The sequence below is a fragment of the Schistocerca cancellata genome, chromosome 7, assembly GCF_023864275.1.
Source record: "Schistocerca cancellata isolate TAMUIC-IGC-003103 chromosome 7, iqSchCanc2.1, whole genome shotgun sequence".
Lineage (NCBI taxonomy): Eukaryota > Metazoa > Arthropoda > Insecta > Orthoptera > Acrididae > Schistocerca > Schistocerca cancellata.
In genome coordinates this window covers 51,046,550-51,064,874 of record NC_064632.1, presented here as the reverse complement: position 1 = coordinate 51,064,874, position 18,325 = coordinate 51,046,550, and positions in this window count along the sequence as shown.

Genomic DNA, 18,325 nt, shown 5'->3' with positions numbered 1-18,325 from the left:
CATCCACATTATGGGAACCTTTGTGACGTGCTCCGTACGTGATTGTTGCCAATGAAAAGCTTATTGATGTTTCTTCTTGATCTACTCAAATGTGGAGCGCTTGGTTAATGATTGCTTGAACGCCTGTCTGCGCGCTGTAATTTGTCTCATCTTCTCTTAGAGGTCCCTAGTGGAGTGATACGTAGTGAGCTATAGTCTATTCTTGATTTACTCAATAAAGGTATTTGAAATTAAGCATACAGATATCCCGCTCATAGTGTGTGTTTATAAACTGTCTGCCAATTAATAATTTTGATAATTTCCTTGACTCTCGCTCGTGAGTTAGATAAACCTGTGACAGAGTCAAATGAACCTGTGACACTTCGTAGTATCTTTCTTTGTATTCGTTCAGTATCTTCTGTTATTCGTATTTACTATGTGTGCCAGAAACGTAATCTGTACTCTTCGAGTAGAATAGGTCACGCCAGTAATGTTCATTGAAGACAGGTAACCAGAAGTCTGCCAGTATGTCTCAGCTAAACTAGCCATTGCATTTCATATTTTACAAATTATTACACCCAGATTTTTATATGAGTTAACTGACTTCAATTTTGACTCACTTAGTCGCTGGACAGCTTTGTTTCGCTTTGAGAACTGTTCAGTTTTGCATTCCGTAGCATTTACGCCAAGTTACCAATCTTGCAAGTACTCTGAAATACGTATGAGGACAACCCTGAACGTTTGTGTACCTTTTTTGTATCAGTTCATTACAGGCCACTCTATCATCTGAAGTTGCCACTAATATTGTCTGCCACTTTGTTAAGATATTAAATGAATAACATTGGTGCTAACACTCTCCCAGAGTTCCTTCTACATCATTTTCTGGTGAATGACAACATTTTCCTACGAGAAGGCGTTCTCATCGATGAGCACTTGAATTGAGCTCGGGTGCTTTTGACATGACGTCAGTGGAATATTAAACACTAACTTTCTCTCCTTCAATGTAAATTAAACAGTAAACCACAGATTCTTTAAAGAATAGAGCTGCCATGTATAAATCAGCTTTCAACGTCTGATTACTTTACACATGTGATAATGCTTTAAAAATTTGTGTTTAAGCATGTAAGCGAGAAAAAGCCTAGGAAACGTTTCAAATTACTCTTAATGTTTGTTGGAGGTCACTAATTGCTTTCATTGTGAAACACTGGATAAATATGTGTGTGAAATCTTATGGGACTTAACTGCTAAGATCATCAGTCCCTAAGCTTACACACTACTTAACTCAAATTATGGTAAGGACAAACACACACACCCATGCCCGAGGGAGGACTCGAACCTCCGTCGGGACAAGCCGCTGGATAAATATAAACTTGGTAATTTGTGCTCCATATTAAGCAAAAGATATTTTTGGTACATCTCATAGTTCACGACGTCATGTGTTGTGAACTACGTATCGAACCAATAGGGGAGGGGGGGGGCTTATGGGATCGAACAATAATATTTTTTTCTTTTTATAATATTTTTTCGCTGGTACATTCAATGATATATGTAGATACTGTATGCAAAGTGTGTTGCGAGTAAGGTTAATAGTAAAGAGGTGATAAATTAACGTATCATGCTTAATACTGAATTTTCACTGGGAGGTATTTGAAGCAACAACTAGCTTTTTACGGATCTCAATATTTATGGCGTCATATTTCCTGAACTACAGGTACAATCAGTGATATATATGGAGATACTGCCTGCAGAGTTCGTTGCGGCAAGAGCTATTGTTAAATTAAAACGTCATCGCTTAAGCTGAAGCTTTACTGCATGAAAAGCGAAGATGTAGTAAGCGACTAACTTTTTTCCTTTAATCATTATGTTGAGAGGGGGATATTAACAAGAAAAAGTTCCGGAAATCTTTGAAATTATGTTTAAACTTTGTTGGAACTCGCCAACTGGTTTCATTATAAAATACTCGATGAATGAAGCCCGTGCATTTGCACACCTTCTGTTACGCTACCTCGAGACAAACACGGAGTTTCTCTTATTGCGCTAAACTTTTAACATACGATTATAACAATTAATGAGCAGCCTATGATACCAACAAGTTTTAAATTCTGTTAATAACTGCGCGAAATATGGAAAATCATATTTTGGTTGCCCATATGCTTCAATAGTTACAGCTTTTCGGGTTCGGGTATAGTGTTTCAGTAATACACAGTGTAACTAAATCCCCTTTACAGATTTTGAGGCTAGGTTCTTTACATCAAAATAACAAATAATTGAAAACTATGGACTCTAAAATACATTCTTAAGAGCCATGAGCACTTATTCACCTTCGATACTGTGAAACACATCTACTGAAACTCTTTGCTTTCCATGTTTTGGGAGGAGATGGTATGACCCCAAAAGAAGTAAAAATGTCCAGTAAACATGGACTCTGAAATTCATACTTTAAACGCTATGAGCTCCTGTTCGATAGAAGAGATGTGATTCCGAATATGGAAGGTGAGCAGATGCTCATGGTTCTTTAAGTATGCAGTTTGAAGCCCATGTTCACTAGATGTCTTTCTTGTTTTGGTGTAAGAAATGCGTCCTCCAAATCTGTGAAAGGAATTTAGCTACACCCTGCATAGATGTCCTGAAACACAGCAACAAGGAACAATCCAAATTAATTTCAGTTCCGTATTCGTGGAAAACAGTGTGGTCACTGCGTCTTCACTATACACAGCCGTAAATAATTCATCGTAATATGGGAAATCTGAGGGTTAAAGTTCCAAATACTGACAGAAATATATAATTTCTGACGAATGGTTAAAATATTTGAGTCTCTTCTGAAAGCTTCCATTCTCGAAAATTTAATTTAGTGTAGTGTAATAGAAAAAATTGTCTACTTTGATACCGAATTTGTATTTCAGTTGTAACACGAGTATTGACGAAGAATAAACGATCAGTTTGTTTACCTTTAAGCGTCTACGCCATTCAGTAGTCGGTGAATGGTCAGCAAACAACCGCATGTGCAAACATACTCGTATTTATATAGCCTGTAAATTCACCAGAATCACATTATTTCGAGTCAAGACGTGCAAATAATGTTTCGGACATGTGATTAACTGTCTAAAAACTGCAGTAGGTCTCAAATATTTCAGTTCTTACTCTGTTGAAAGACAAGTGATAAATATGTGCTGCAGTACTCAGATCTGAGACGTTCAATAAGTAAAACAACACATTTTTTTTCTTGGCCAAGTTTGGTGGAAAAAATTCGGGATTTGTGGTGGGACAAATGGTTCAAATGGCTCTGAGCACTATCAGACTTAACATCTGAGTCCCCTAGACTTAGAACTACTTAAACCTAACTAACCTAAGGACATCACACACTTCTATGCCCGAGGCAGGAATAGAACCTGCGACCGTAGCAGGCTGTGACATTGAACAAAATCACTATGGTTCATTGGATGAGGCATCTGTTACTATCGTACAACGGAACGCCAACCTGTACGATCTCCAGCGCGCCTGCCGGCCACACACAGCTGTGACTCTTGCGATGTTGGAACGTGCGGACACTCTCATTCGAGGTGATCGACGGATGAAAACGAACTTCTCCTTCTTCATGACAACGCAAGGTCTCTCACAGGGTGCGCATCCGAGAGCAGCTCACATCATTGGACTGTTATTCCTCATGCTACAGCCCGGTTCTCGCACCTTCCGACATCCATCTGATTGGCTCAAAGAACAATGCACTTCGCGAGGAGCAGTATGTGGATGATGGGAAGGTTACTGAGGGAAGCAGTTGACTCCGACGTCTATCAATTGACTGATAGAGTGCTGCCAAAAGGCTCTCCCATCAAGACAGCGTAAGACTGTCACATTGAACGGAGAGTTTGTTGAAAAATAGCCTTTCGTAGCCAAAAGAATGGGGAATAATATGGTGTATTGGAGTCCTATATAAAACCAGCCTGCTTTCAGATAAAAAATATTGCATTCCGTACTGAACGCCGGTCGTGTATACATGTTTTCGTTTTTCAAATCAAGGGGTTCTTAAAGAAAATTATGCAGGAAGAGAATATTATCGGTTTTCGAAATAAAAAATAGCAGAGTGATTACGTCGTACTACTGATCCACAGAAACATAGATCAACAACGAAAAATTGTAACATTGCACTGTGGTTTTCGGATAAAAGCCGAAATGTATTGGTCACTTTTCTCACAGGTCCTTGCACAAGGTACCAACACGTCCGTCTATAAAACTTCGTAGAGTGTTTTCCGCGAATCTGCAGCGCTTGTTCTGCCCTCCAGCAGTGAATTTCCCGCGACAGGGGACAAGGCGGGACAGCCGGTTTGTATTCAGACGTCAGGTCTGGTGGTCTGGAGCGCCTGATAAGGCGGCAACCCGGCGCGCAGCTCGTAATTACGCGAGGGGTTTCTGGTGCAGCGCGCCTCGCAGCCACCTGCCAGCGAAACCGACGCAGCGGGCCACGACTACTGGCGATTGTGCTGGCGCCAGCGGAACGAGCTTCGGTGGTGCACTATGTAGCGCTATCGGCTTCAACTACGCAGCTGCGTACGTGCTCTGAGATGAGATACGATCCAGTTTACCATTCTCTTCACTTCCCGTTCTTCTATGCCTTTCTCTGGTGTTAACACGTACATTTCACACACGCAGAATTGCAGTAACAGTGCCACAAGAGGCCACGTATTTAAATCTGCTTGGATGAGGATGAATTTATTACTTAGTTACGTGTAGTGGTTGTACATGCTGTATTTGATTTTATCGCAACAGCTACCGTTTACTACTCCGTATGTAGAAAGGTAGACAAAAGTAGAGGCACAGTCTGACACTTACAGTGGCGATACTCACTGCTATATAATTTACTAATGTTTGCGGCACCAGTGCTCAAAGCGGTGAGTAACTAGGTCGCCTCATAAAGCCACATACGGTAAGAGCAATGTAATTTGCAGAACTGTTTTTATATGTTAGGCTGGCAACCACTATTTAAGAACGTGAATGATACTAAAATAAACTATAACATAACTAAAAGTCATGAACTAAATGGCATGAGCTACAACGCGCTCATGCAAAAATATTGGCGATGAATGAAACTGCGACTTACCCAACTTAAAATTACACAATTGTGTTCAGCCGGCCGAAGTGGCCGTGCGGTTAAAGGCGCTGTAGTCTGGAACCGCAAGACCGCTACGGTCGCAGGTTCGAATCCTGCCTCAGGCATGGATGTTTGTGATGTCCTTAGGTTAGTTAGGTTTAACTAGTTCTAAGTTCTAGGGGACTAATGTCCTCAGCAGTTGAGTCCCATAGTGCTCAGAGCCACACAATTGTGAATACAAACACACTGCTTGTCAGGCCCTTTATTTGTAATTTTTCCAAACAACACGGTGTTATCAAATTAAGTTCTTCAACTAAATAGTCATGTTGCTGGATGTAGCACTCGAAATTCATTGAATTCCTAAGTTTAAACAAACCTAATCCATTGCGGGCAAGAAGAATTCGTGTTCCTGAACTTGAACTCCCGTTAAAGTAAGCGCTGTGAAGTGAACAATTAAGTAGGTCACGTTGTATGAAAACTAGACGGTAGATATAGGTTCGGAGAAAGAACCTTAAGGAAATGTAATCCAGCCACAAAAGAGAAACTTGTTTGTCGTGTCGTATGAAGAGCAAGGTACCGAAGCAAGTTTGGTACCTCGCAACGCAAGCACAACAGGAGACACTCGATGCAATCCGCATCGACGAATGAGCGACACCGCCGTAGTCACGCCCAGTTAACGTTCCGCTACGCCGCCGCAACAGTTCTTCAACTTACGGCAGAGCACTGTACCGCTCAGACCAGTCCAGGATCATCTACTAAGATGACGCCTAACAAAGTATCCTGGCAGGGTCGCCATATGAAACGTCCCCTTAGAACTATTTATACATGACTATGCTTGTACTGACACACAATATTTTTTAGCGCAACGCAATCTGACTTTCAGAAATCCCTACAAAGGAATGGCCCTGACTAACGTTAACCTGTACCTTTCACAAATCACTTACCTCACAAAAATCTTCGTTACTCGAACTACTGCAATACAGCGAGCGCCACTACTGCCAGCTAAATAAAAGATTCAAACTACTGAAGGCACTAACTACTGATAGGCATAGTTAGCAAATGAAAGATTTTAATAGAGAACAAACAATGTATTTACCTTAATAGTCATCTAAAGTAATATATATACAGCAGTTCATGATATCCAGTATTGAAAATTTCAAAACTCCGCCATCTCTCTCCCCACATCCACCACTGCTGGCGGCTCACCTCCAACTGCGCAACGCTACGCGCTGTTCACATCCAGCTGCCGCTGCCCAATACTACAATAGCAGACAACAATGCAAACTAGCCACAGACTGCACACAGCACAGCCAGTGATTTTCATACAGAGCGCTACGTGGCGTTACCAATAAAAAAACCTATACAGTCTACTTACAAGATGACACCATCGTCTACAAGTAGGCTCAGTGTGATTAGTGCAAGAGGCAGAAATCTACCTGAAAGTTGCTGTGAAAGGTACACTGAGACAGTTGTATTTTGTCTGTATCAAATGATACATCTGTGAGCAGAGATATTCCTGTGGAAATATATTGGGAAATTTAAGTAATTCTTATTATCCATATTGTAATAACGGTGAAAGCAGACTGAGATCACACGAAAGAAGTATACTGAGGAGAATCATTGATCCTGTTTATGAAAATGGAAGTTGGAGAAGGGGAAGGAATGACGAGTTCTATGACTGCTATACGGAGGATGATGTGGTCAAGTTCATAAACTTATGTAGATTGAGATGGGCCGGACATGTAGTACGACTCGATGAGAAAGATGCCGCAACGAAAGCCTGCTGCAGTGAAACTGGAGGACGAAGAGCAAAAGGACAACGAAGATTGAGATGGAGTGATGAGTTTGGAGAAGACGCTGCCCGACTTGGTTGCCGTAACTGAGGTCTACAGTTCAGAGAGGAATGGCGGAAAATTCTCGAGGAGGCCAAGTCCCATCCTGGCATGTAGTGTCAATGGAAAAAAATCTTGGCTGGTTATAATTAAACCTTCCCTATTTTACACGTTACAACACGGAAACTAGTTACCGTACGAGTACCAAACTTGGTAGCATTAATGTCCAGAATATAGGGTGCATGATTTCCATGTGTCACAGCTCCACCGTCCAGTTTCAACTATGGCCACCAGTAGCCGTGATTAGTCATCGTGATTCATAGTCTCACACACCTGAGCAGTCGCAGTATATTTGTTGACTGGCAACATGAGCTTGGACAAAAGCAGCACGGCACTATTGGTGAAGCTCTATTACCATTAACAGTAATGCTGCAACTGCACTTCGAGAATATCGCCGGCTGAAAGGATTACAGAAATGTTCTCTTTCTGCAACTGCTGTGCGGATAATAATGAAGAATTTCAAATCAACTGGGCGTCGCTCTGGGAAGAGGCCTACGATCGGTTGCACCACAGGTGGCAGATGAAATCATTGTTGCTATGGTAGACAACGCTGCGCGCAATTCCCGATAGTCAGGCGGTACGCGTCCTATGTCATGACAATTGAACATCCTCTGGTCCACTCTACGGAAGGTGCTTCGAATCATTCTCAAATGGTATCCGTACAAGATCCATATCGTACAGCAGCTTGCATCACAGGACGCACAACAAAGTGTTGACTTCGCTGTCCACTTTCTCGCAAGGACGAAGTTGAGGAGGGCTGTTCTTGGACCATTCTACGGACAGACGAAACTCATTTTTCCCTGACGGGTGAGGCGAACTCACAGAACGGCCGAGTGTGGGGATCTTCACCTCCAGTCACTGTGCATGAAGTTTGTCTATATGGGGAATGTGTCACCGTATGGTGTGGCACCATTGCTATGTTCATCATTGGACCAGACCATTCTTTTTTGAAGAGGTTGCCGCTCAAGGACCAAAGACGTGCAGTGCGAATTGCCAGCGTTACTGCAGTATGCTTCGCCAGCGTGCCATACTCGCACTACTGGAGGGAGATGCACTGAACTCAACAGTTTTCATGCAAGATGTGGCTCCACCGTACATCTCTCGTGACTTCTCCGGAACACGATCGAATTATCAGGCGATCGTTTCAAAATGCTCGACCGGCACGATCACCTGATATCACTCACTGCGATTTCTGGTTGTGGGGCTACCTGAAGGACGCCGTTTACCAGGCGACCAATCACGCATCCGCTGATCTTAAGCGCAGCATGTCAAGCGAGGTAGACAGCATGCCAACGGACATGCTTCGTTCTGCTGTGAGGAATGAAATGCTGCGCATTCAGACTCTTCTGGACACTGATGGGCGCCATTGAGCCCCTTTTGTGGCAATACTGGTACCGGTGTGTAATGGAATGATGTACCATAGCAGCACATTAAAGTCTTTCAATTCAATAGATCCTACATTATTTTTCTGTACCATGTCCTTGACATTAGTGCTACCAAGTATGACCCTCGCACGGTAATTAGTTTCCGTGCTATAACATGTTACATAGGAAAAGTTTAACTATAACGAAGCGATACTTTGTGTTACAGTATCCACTCGATCTTTGCCGGCCTCGGTGGCCGAGCGGTTCTAGGCGCTTCAGTCTGGAACCACGCGACCGCTACGGTCGCAGGTTCGAATCCTGCCTCGGGAATGGATATGTGTGATGTCCTTAGGTTAGTTAGGTTTAAGTAGTTCTAAGTTCTAGGGGACTGATGACCTCAGAAGTTAAGTCCCATAGTGCTCAGAGCCATTTGAACCATTTGAACCACTCCGTCTTTCCAGAAGCAAAGTGAAGAACTCTCCAATGTACCGACGAGTGTACTTACGTCCTGTACAACAGTATTACTCGATAATCTGTGAGTCTAAATACGGCTGGACTAATGGAAATGATAGAGGAAATGCAATGAACGGCGATATCGTTTGGTAAGTGGGGTGGCGTTACTGAGAAGTGAAAGAGAAACACCTCCAGCTGCAGACGCTATAAGAGTGGCATTGTGCGTCGTGGAGGTGTTTACTGTTAAAATTCCAAAAATGCACTTTACAAGAAGAGTCGGGAAATATTTTGCTTCGGGCCACGTACGTCTAACGAAATAGCCACGACAAGAGAGTCGGACAAATGACATATTGGGAGTTTATACTCTAACTACCGACAATTGTTCTGAAAAAATAAAATACTGAAATCTTAAAGTGTTGGTAGGCGGTGCTTCTCTGGAACGTACTTTTGTTTATTATTCTGAAACTCCCACTCAATGCCAGACAGAATGACGTCATGCAAACAATAATCGAATTAAGCCTTTTGTCCTACAAAAAAAAAAAAAAAGAAAAAAACGAAAAAAACGCATAACCGAAACTTAGTCGCCGGACTTCAGATCGACCGATCAGGAACTGGCGTTTAGCAAATGTTCCCTTCTATATTCCTCTTACAGAACATAGGTGGTTAATGACTACAGGAGAAGAGATATCGTGCCGGTATGCACACTGACGAAACGTTTAACAAGCGGAGTTGATTCCAAATTGATATTTATTCATGAAATGGTGCTTACGCCTGAACTTTTGACATATGTAAAATCATTTCCGTAATGGGGCCACCCTTAGTCATTGTATCAATCATCAATATTCAGCATAGTCTAGGCTGGCTTAGAGACGCAAAGTGGATTCTCACGTGCTTACTCACAAAGATTCAAATGTTTACGTGACAACTAAATACACTATTTTCTAGAAAACGTTGAGTCGTAATAACTGGCTTAGGATTGGAAACTAAACGAAACGCGATGTATAATATTAATGAATATGCATGAGGTAAATCGTGAGCGCATAACGAACGAAGTCGCCTCCGTCTGAACATCTGAACCTAGTTAAACGATAGTGAATTTATCACTTGCAAGAGACTCTTAGTGTTTGTGACAAATGAATTAAAAAATTACAGAAATTTGCTTACATGAAAAACTTAAACTAATTTCCATCCAGTACCAGTTTCCGAGTGCGCAGAGAAGCGGCACATCATCGTCATCAAACACGAGCACAGCAACTGACTAACTCCAAAATCCAACCTGCCTCGCCTCCGTGCTCTGAGAACGGAAAGTTTAGAGAGGGTGATATGACCAATGTACAGGACAAATTTTTCAGAGCTACTAGGCATCTCCTCAATCAGAGGACAGGAAAAAGAACGTATGTTTACTATGTTCAAAATCTTCCATCGGTTCGACAGTCTAAAATACGAACAAGCGCTAAATTTACGCATGGATCTGAGGGAAACAATCGTGAGGCCGCCATATAGAACGCCCTGAATGACAAACGCCCCTCCAGATTGGCGCCTCAAGCCAGTTTTGAAAATTAAACTCTAAGGCCGTCACCAGATCCTGCTAAAGAACTGAGCCAATGAAGTCCACCTAAATACACTAATATGCACGCGTTTGTAATTACATCCTCGTTCATACATGTTAGCAGTCATCCATATTGCGGAGGGTTACCTGTTGTGCAGAACTGAAAGTTTTTCACCAGCGCACTATGAGCCGAAAGTATTTTCTTGTGATTTCCTTTTCGATGTTTGATCTGACTGCTTTCAGCTCTTCCACAGAAGGGATAAAAATGTTATAGTTAGTGAGACTGGAACTGCGAACCATTATAGACGCTTCTTCACAGGTCAGCACGTTACCAAATAGCTGGCGAAGATGTATGTGTCTTAGCTTCCTCTTACGAGGCCAGTGGATGCTAGAACTTGTAAACCGCTATTTAAAGGACGAGATTACTTGAGATTTCCACGTGCAACGACTTTCCTGGGCTGAAAACCGTAAATTTACAGTCTTTTATTACACCTCAAGCGATAATTACTCTGATTATTCAAGGGAAATGACACATAAAATCAAGTGAACTTTGAGGCTTATTTCCGTGCACACCAGGAAGTAACTCGTCGATCACAGAGTTGCCAAACATACCCTGCCTTGTTGCCAAATCTCAGTTACAGTACCAGCAGGAAGAAGACGAACCGATGTGATCCTACAGCGGGCTGGGAAGTGGCCATAGCTGGCGTCTCCAAGTCGCGGCTGCTACTGCCTGGAATACGTAATGCGTCTGATTTGCATCTCTGCAACTAGGTTTAGGGACTGGAGCGTAGTTACTAATAATACTCAGAACTGACTGAAAACTAAGCATCATAAATCAGTAACTCTCACAGTTGTTTTTATATTTTTTCGTAAGTGTACTCAAAACTAAGAACTCATTCACAGAAATTTTCGTGCCTAGCTGATAGTCGAACACAACAAACAAATAAAAATGTAAAAAAAGAATTTGTGTGTGCGTGTGTGTGTGTGTGTGTGTGTGTGTGTGCGTGTGTGAGTGTGTGTGTGTGTGTGTGTGTGTGTGTGTGTGTGTGTGTGACAGAGAGAGAGAGAGAGAGATAAAATCAAAAAGAATGAGAGAGAGAGAGAGAGAGAGAGAGAGAGTAAAAAATTGCTGTACAGAAGTTGAATCATGGTATGTAAAGAAATCTTTCATTAAAATAACACGTTCCACATCATTACGAAATGTCGTATTCATTATCTATGGAACAAGAATTAATCTAATGTAATCTAATTTAATCATAACTTATTGAGAAATAGTAATAAAGAGTCATGAATTACCGAAACCTTTGCCAATTCCAGTAACCAAATCTAAACTTGACAACAAAAGACGACAATTTTTGTAATAAACCGGGACTCCAGTGAGAGAGATCACTGGCAAACAGTCTTCGCTACATGACGTTACTTAAACTGGTGTCACTCTGAGCTAGAATTTATGGTCAGCGACTAAGTGTAAGGTCAATGAGTTGGATGCGAGTTCTGAAACTGTGAAATACTTTCCTACATTATAGGAGAGAATATTAAATTTGAACTAGTATTGCGAAAATATTGTACTTGGATAGCTTAGAATGAAAATCTTTCTTTTTGCAAAGCAAAACAATTGATTTTCTAAAACACTGTCTGTCATACACACCTTGAAATAGGTCATGTCGAGCAAATCATATGGAAGAACTGGCAGCGACGTATATCGGAAGGCAGTGAGATCTCTTACCTTTTGGTTTGGCAGAACTTCAAATGTTCAAATGTGTGTGAAATCTTATGGGACTTAACTGCTAAGGTCATCAGTCCCTAAGCTTGCACACTACTTAACCCAAATTATCCTAAGGATAAACACACTCACCCATGCCCGAGGAAGGACTCAAACCGCCGCCGGGATCAGCCGCACAGTGGCAGTACTAGACAGCCATTTCTAGGCGCAAGTAAATGAAGATGTTCGATATTAACATGGAAAGGATCCCATAAACAGGGAAAGAACCTGTTCTTGGGCAACTACTTCTATTATGACCAAAAGGCCTTAAATGATGTTCAAGCACATGTTCCAGCAGCAGTATGAAGAAAATGATAGTAATAATGACGGTAATAATCGAATTATCCGGTAACTTCGCACTTCCCAGTGGATTTCCTCGAACTAAGAAATTTCTCAATATGATTAGATTACATTAGATTAATTATTGTTTCATAGATCGTGAATACGACATTTCTTGATGATGTGGAATGTGTTATTTCAATGAAAGATTTCTTTACATACCATGATTCAATTTATTTACAACAATTTTTTACTCTCTCTCTCCCAATCTTTTTGATTTTTATCTCTCTTTATCTCTGTTTTTGATTTTTATTTCTCTCTCTCTCTTTCTCTCTCTCTCTCTCTCTCTCTCTCTCTCTCTCTCTCTCTCTCTCTCTCTCTCTCTGACACACACACACACACACACGCACACACAGACATTTTTCTTTATATTTTTATTTGTTTCTTGTGTTCGACTATCAGATAGGCACGAAAATTTCTGTGACTGAGTTCTTAGTTTTGAGTACACTTACGAAAGAAATATAAAAACAACTATGAGAGTTACTGATTTATGATGCTTAGTTTTCAGTCAGTTCTGAGTATTATTAGTAACTACGCTCCAGTCCCTAAACCTAGGTGCAGAGATGCAAATCAGACGCATTACGTATTCCAGGCAGTAGCAGCCGCGACTTGGAGACGCCAGCTATTGCCACTTCCCAGCCCGCTGTAGGATCACATCGGTTCGTCTTCTTCCTGCTGGTACTGTAACTGAGATTTGGCAAGAAGGCAGGGTATGTTTGGCAACTGTGTGATCGACGAGTTACTTCCTGGTGTGCACGGAAATAAGCCTCAAAGTTCACTTGATTTTACGTGTCATTTCCCTTGAATAATCTGAGTTATTATCGCTTGAGGTGTAATAAAAGACTGTAAATTTAGGTTTTCAGCCCAGGAAAGTCGTTGCACGTGGAAATCTCAAGTAATCTCGTCCTTTAAATAGCGGTTTACAAGTTCTAGCAACCATTGGCCTCGTAAGAGGAAGCTAAGATACATACCTCTTCGCCAGCTATTTGGTAACGTGCTGACCTGTGAAGAAGCGTCTATTATGGTTCGCAGTTCCAGTCTCACTAACTATAACGTTTTTATCCCTTCTGTGGAAGAGCTGAAAGCAGTCAGATGAAACATCGAAAAGGAAATCACAAGAAAATACTTTCGGCTCGTAGTGCAATGGTGAAAAAGTTTCAATTCTGCACAACAGGTAACGCCTCTTTCCGCTGCTGGCAAGCAAATTTTGGCTTCTAGGAATATGTAACTTAATTTATGAAATGCCACATTTGTATACCCCTTGAGTATGTCACAGCATACCAATTAAACACAGACCCAATCAAAATCTAAATGAGTAGTATTTTACTAATTCGTGTACATATAGGTACGCTTGTGTACACATACTCAGTTTTATTAAAACAGATTTTCGTCGTAAGGTTATCGTGGGTAGTTTTATTTCATTTCCTATAATACAGTGCACAATTTTCGTAAGTTTTCCTTTAGTGTTGTTAAAACAATAGTAAACAAGAGAGAGATATTAATAATCAACGATATATGCGAATTCTGTAATGTTATCTATAACAGTCGGACAGTGCACATGCAGTTTATTGATTACATGCACGTAGAAAACTTGTTCTGAGTTAAATCTGTCAAACAAGGTTTGAAGAAGGATAAAATGCCACTACCACACCACAGCTAATGTAGAAAATACTATTCTGACCTGTTTTGGCACGATGCGCTCTCCCCATACGTAATACAAAAGTTTGGAGATGCCTCTGCTGCCTGGCTGTCTATTAAACACGAAAAGAACAAAATGTCGCATAAGTTAGCCCTTTTTTGACATGCGACTATTTTGCGTTGAGAAGTAAAGGGATTATGTTCAAAGTTCCATTAGATTGATTAATTTAGCAGACAGCAGAATTGTTTTAAAAAACGTAGCAGTGAATGTACTCGCACCATCTTATCTATAGTGCGCGACACTTACTATTATGCTACTAGCTGACACGTAGCTACAATAGCTCCAGAACTTAACAACAATTCCTCAGAACCTCTGCGTTCCACTGCGCTGTGAGATAATGCATATGGCCGGGTCTAGACTTCTGAGAGACAATCAGTTACAGCTTTTCTTTCGCACTGCACGACGTTTTCAACAAACAGAAAGCGCAATAGAATTTCTCAAGTGGAGAGGATCTCTTCCAATTTAAATTTCTGCATCCTACACTGTTGGCTGTTCTGTGTAGGTGGCAGTTACGTGATTTTATTTCGGTGATTACAAAATAGAGTGGAATGTATGCACTGGGTAGCCGAGGCAGCTAGTTCATGGCTATTCGGTCAACCAAGTAAATGAATTTACTGAACATGCGGCAAATTACTACAGGGAGCCTGTGTGTCAGAATTCTCATCCAGTGTGGCGCAACGGCGTTACGTTAGAGAAATGAATCACAGAGGAGTTGGTGGTCTGTTGGACAGATGATTGGTTCGTATACGTGCGGTCTGAGTTCGATTCGAACTGCTGTTCACGATTTTATATAGGGAGAGACAGATTCCATTCTGTTCTGGCTACACCAAGTGAAGAAGATGTAATGGAACTGTGGTCTGAAATTCACATTAAAAATGATATTCCTTCTCTACCAAGTAGACGTTTGTTTGAACCACAATAAAGTCTGGAGTGGCGACATGTAGGAACTCTGTCACCAGTAACCTTTCTTATACTAGTTATTTATTTCTAGTGACGAAACTAACGTTATGTAGGGTCACAGGACACTTATTCCTTCTTTTATTTGAGCCTCTGTATGCCGATAAAATTGTCTCTGAACTGGGAATGCAACTCAGACCGCCCTTAACGCGGAATTTGATCCCTTCGTGACAATACAGCCCGGCTACAATTTGTTGTTTGTCAAAACTGCAGATTCCTCAACATCTCCACATGTTGCGCGTGAATGCGTTCGAATCCTGGTCCGGCATTAAAGATTTCATTATGAATTGTCAAGCTCTAGCATGAGAACACCTATCTGCTGGTGGATAATAATTTTGATGTTTAATGTATTTTCATTCGTTGTCAACACTAACGATATTTGACGTTTTTGACTCCCAGTGAGACACAGAACTATTTGCGAGATCACTGTAAGTTCAAGATGTTATTCCGAGCTGCTGGTGGAGAAAAATTCGGTAGCTGACGTCTCTTTGTGTGTAGTCAACAACGATATGTGTGGGGCTCTATTCCCAGTCAGCACTGAAGTCTTCGTCATATTACACTCCTGGAAATTGAAATAAGAACACCGTGAATTCATTGTCCCAGGAAGGGGAAACTTTACTGACACATTCCTGGGGTCAGATACATCACATGATCACACTGACAGAACCACAGGCACATAGACACAGGCAACAGAGCATGCACAATGTCGGCACTAGTACAGTGTATATCCACCTTTCGCAGCAATGCAGGCTGCTATTCTCCCATGGAGACGATCGTAGAGATGCTGGATGTAGTCCTGTGGAACGGCTTGCCACGCAATTTCCACCTGGCGCCTCAGTTGGACCAGCGTTCGTGCTGGACGTGCAGACCGCGTGAGACGACGCTTCATCCAGTCCCAAACATGCTCAATGGGGGACAGATCCGGAGATCTTGCTGGCCAGGGTAGTTGACTTACACCTTCTAGAGCACGTTGGGTGGCACGGGATACATGCGGACGTGCATTGTCCTGTTGGAACAGCAAGTTCCCTTGCCGGTCTAGGAATGGTAGAACGATGGGTTCGATGACGGTTTGGATGTACCGTGCACTATTCAGTGTCCCCTCGACGATCACCAGTGGTGTACGGCCAGTGTAGGAGATCGCTCCCCACACCATGATGCCGGGTGTTGGCCCTGTGTGCCTCGGTCGTATGCAGTCCTGATTGTGGCGCTCACCTGCACGGCGCCAAACACGCATACGACCATCATTGGCACCAAGGCAGAAGCGACTCTCATCGCTGAAGACGACACGTCTCCATTCGTCCCTCCATTCACGCCTGTCGCGACACCACTGGAGGCGGGCTGCACGATGTTGGGGCGTGAGTGGAAGACGGCCTAACGGTGTGCGGGACCGTAGCCCAGCTTCATGGAGACGGTTGCGAATGGTCCTCGCCGATACCCCAGGAGCAACAGTGTCCCTAATTTGCTGGGAAGTGGCGGTGCGGTCCCCTACGGCACTGCGTAGGATCCTACGGTCTTGGCGTGCATCCGTGCGTCGCTGCGGTCCGGTCCCAGGTCGACGGGCACGTGCACCTTCCGCCGACCACTGGCGACAACATCGATGTACTGTGGAGATCTCACGCCCCACGTGATGAGCAATTCGGCGGTACGTCCACTCGGCCTCCCGCTTGCCCACTATACGCCCTCGCTCAAAGTCCGTCAACTGCATATACGGTTCACGTCCACGCTGTCGCGGCATGCTACCAGTGTTAAAGACTGCGATGGAGCTCCGTATGCCACGGCAAACTGGCTGACACTGACGGCGGCGGTGCACAAATGCTGCGCAGCTAGCGCCATTCGACGGCCAACACCGCGGTTCCTGGTGTGTCCGCTGTGCCGTGCGTGTGATCATTGGTTGTACAGCCCTCTCGCAGTGTCCGGAGCAAGTATGGTGGGTCTGACACACCGGTGTCAATGTGTTCTTTTTTCCATTTCCAGGAGTGTATTTCTAGTTGAAACATGCTCACATGTCGCTGTTGTTGCAACAAACCTATATTTAACGTTCGTTTTCTCTATAATACAACTGCAGTAGGTGCCGGGTTGGAGTCCTTGGAAGGAAAAAATTAATGTTTCGTATCGTCATTTCAGTTAAAACATCTAGCTACTGCCGGGAAAATCCGATATGTCACAGTTGATTGTGCTTCGATATCAATCCGATTAGGTTCTGGGTTCGAATCCCTGTCCGACACAAAGCTTTACCTCACGGCATTTCAAGTAAGTTACTTGTGAAGAAGCAATACTTAACATCTCTCGTAGTTCGTTAACAGGGACAGTAGATGCTGGATAGGAATTCGCATCCGTTAAAAATGTCTGCGTTATGTAATTTAAAATTGATATTTATTAACTGATACTGTCTAAAATTGAGGTATATCACTCTGTGTATGCCTAATCAGGAATGACTGTTAGTTTCCGCCAGCCACTTAATCTTTGCTTAGTCTGCATGACCTAGGTTTGAATCCACACGCAGAATGAGACGGTTCGTCGTGTCATTTGAAATTCATACGTATTCTCAACTAGCTGCTCGTGAATAACTTAAATTTTTAGTGTCATTTTGTGTTAAATAATAAGTATGGTATGTTACGTCCAAGAGTAAATCATGAATACGACGAACTTACTACGTGCATTACCTATCTGACGTAATAATGAGAGTGGTAACATTTCAGGTATGTCATTTATTGTAATAAATGTGAGCTTACAAGCCTTAAGGACAGTCTTATCTGTGATAAGGTGTTCCCTGATATTTGTAGTATCGTGGTATTACTTTACATCTTGAGTTATTGCGATACAGAGCAGTGTTTTCTAGTGGTGCCTTGTTGGAACCATTTTCAATAGTCAAACGACTATACCAAGGAGCGATTAGAGGACCTGCTAGACAGCTCCGTTATGCCGGTTGCATGCGAATCAGGCGAAATGCAATTCAGGTCGTTCGGATACTTTTGAGCACGACTGTACATAGGGTATTTTAGCGCTCTCTACACAGCATTACTTGCAGAGCCATCACCCGCATTGGGCTTTAAACTACGAGAAATCTCCCCTGCATGCTTCCATGCAATGCCAAGTGCTTAACCGGTGGCTCTATTTGACATTTTGTCAGAAGTTTAATTTCCAGTGCTTTTCTAATCAGAGAACCGCAATAATTCGAAGCGTAGGTCAGACCTCTCTTGTGTTCAAATATAATTTTATTTACATATCTTTCTTGCTGAGTGCAG